The sequence below is a fragment of the Schistocerca serialis genome, unplaced genomic scaffold, assembly GCF_023864345.2.
Source record: "Schistocerca serialis cubense isolate TAMUIC-IGC-003099 unplaced genomic scaffold, iqSchSeri2.2 HiC_scaffold_1038, whole genome shotgun sequence".
Classification (NCBI taxonomy): Eukaryota; Metazoa; Arthropoda; class Insecta; order Orthoptera; family Acrididae; genus Schistocerca; species Schistocerca serialis.
The window spans coordinates 15001-17500 of NW_026047226.1; the positions used below are offsets into that span (position 1 = coordinate 15001).

A 2500-nucleotide genomic window follows, 5' to 3' on the forward strand; every position below is an offset into this window, starting at 1 on the left:
GCCCGCGACTGCGCCGTGCCTTCGTGGGGAAGGCGTTGATGCGGGCGCGGAGAGCGTCGATGAAGTTACGCCCAGATAGCAGGCGACTGGTGTCAGCGACCCACTGGTGTTGCCCCTTGACGGCGGCGGAAGATGACAACGCCGCACCGTCAAAGGCAACGTGCAGGCGCGCGGCCCACATCTCTCCAACCTGCGTCGACGATTTGAGGAGGTGGCCCTCCCACATAAGATGCCGCTCCAGCGCCTCAATCTCACGCTGCACCTCGTCCCGGCCTGCACCGTCGGCGGCTGGCCCAATCCTCTTCAGCGCCAGGAGACGGGACCGGCGAAGTGTTGGCCCCATCCATCGGCAAGATGGGATGCCGAGGCCTCCCTGGGCTACAGGAGCGTGGAAGTAGCCCAGGGGAGTGTCCGCCGGAAGGCGGAACCATCTCCTGACGGCGGCACGGATGGTCACATCTGCCGCTTTCAACGCACCCACTCGGGTGCGGCTGAGGGCCAGCCCATGGTACAGGCCAGGCAGAAGTACGGTGGTGAGGGCGTGGAGGCGCTGTTGCGGCTTAAGCGGAGCTCGGGAGATGACGTCCAGCTGCTCCACCAGGTGGCGTCGTGGGTTGAAAACGCAGCGACCAGCGGTGGAGAATTGCAGTCCCAGGTACCGGAAGGTTTCACCCACACGTAGGGCGGGCACGGTGGCGTTGCCCGCTTTGAAGGTAACGTCGGCGTCGACCTTCACCTTCTTGTCGCGCCCAGACGCGACTAAGGCGAGGGTGAAACACTTCCGGGCGTTGATCTGCAGCCCCAGATGGGCGAGGGCTGCGACGGCTGCGTCGATGAGGGACTGCAATCCCCTCGCGGTCGATGCAAAAAGCAGGACGTCATCTGCGAAGGCCGCAGCGTTAACTCTGCGACCAAGGATCCGAGCTCCGATGTGGGAGGGAAGTTGACTCAAAACATAGTCCACCGCAAAATTGAAAAGGAGGGGGGAGAGGGGGTCACCCTGACGCACACCCCTAGCCGGCTGCAGGGGCACGCCCACGTCGGCGCCGCCCGCTATCACCGTCGTGCTACCCTCGTAACACCTTTCGACGTACTCAATAAAGCAATCCGGCAGGCCATGAGCCCTCAGCACGGGGCGGAGGGCGGCATGGTCCACCGAATCGAACGCTTTAGAGACGTCGATCGATGCCACAAAAACAGAGCGACAGGAGCGGACTGCGTCGGTGAGAGCAGTGTCCAAGATGAAGGTGTTTTCCAACATCCCATCCCGGGGGATGAATGCCCGCTGACGTTCGTCCACAGCACATGCACGCATCAGGCGTGACGCGAGAACCTTGTGAAAGGTCCGCGCCAACACCGAGCAGACCGTAATGGGGCGAAAGTCAGCGGGGGATGTTGGTGCAGCCGTTTTGGGGAGAAGTGACGTCCGGGCGCGAAGCAGACGCTCGGGGAGGGCGCGGGCCAGGAGGAAGAGGTTCAAGAGTTTCACCAGGACTTCATGCGGCAGGCGCCGCAGCTCCGCTGGAGTCAGGCCGTCCGGCCCGGCTGCCGATCCCCTGGGCGGCAAGGCAGCAGCGACCTCCTCACGTGTGACCGGCCCCCATAGGCACTCAGGAGCGACAGGCTCCGAGTGCGGGAGAAGGCGGTCACGGATGAAGCCGGCGGTGGAGATCGGCTTCTTCGTGAAGAGGTCCGCCCAGAAGTCCAGCAGACCGGGGATGTCGGGTGGCGGCTGCAGCAGGGTGCCGTCCAGCAAGCCGCGCACGCAACGCGCACGCGACCTACGGAAGGCGTCCTGTGTCCGCGCGTATTCCCAGCGGCGCCGCTTGCGCTTCTGCAGCGGCGGGGCGGCAGGCGGCCGCTTGGATGGTTGGCGCGGCCGCTGTGTCCTGGTGATCGACCTCTCCCCCCTGGACCCGACCGACGCAAGGGCATCCGGGAGCATGCCCAGGATGACATCGGGCGGCGTGCCCCGCCCCAGACCAATGACTTAAGAGAGTCATAGTTACTCCCGCCGTTTACCCGCGCTTGCTTGAATTTCTTCACGTTGACATTCAGAGCACTGGGCAGAAATCACATTGCGTCAACACCCGCTAGGGCCATCGCAATGCTTTGTTTTAATTAGACAGTCGGATTCCCCCAGTCCGTGCCAGTTCTGAGTTGATCGTTGAATGGCGGCCGAAGAGAATCCGCGCACCCGCGCGCCCCCGGAGGAGCACGCTAAGGCGGACGCGGCCTCGCAGCAAGGAAGATCCGTGGGAGGCCAAGGCACGGGACCGAGCTCGGATCCTGCACGCAGGTTGAAGCACCGGGGCGCGAACGCCGCGCAGGCGCGCGCATCCTGCACCGCCGGCCAGCACGAGGCCAACCAACGGCGAGAGCAGACCACGCCCGCGCTAAACGCCCGCACTTACCGGCACCCCTACGGCACTCACCTCGCCCAGGCCCGGCACGTTAGCGCTGACCCACTTCCCGACCAAGCCCGACACGCCCCGATCCT

The 2500-nt window shown here is 64.7% G+C and overlaps 1 pseudogene; it reads right to left on the reverse strand.

Moving 5' to 3' along the window:
• Window positions 1-2500, reverse strand: part of LOC126430231 (large subunit ribosomal RNA) — a 7053-nt pseudogene that overhangs the window by 2180 nt on the left and 2373 nt on the right.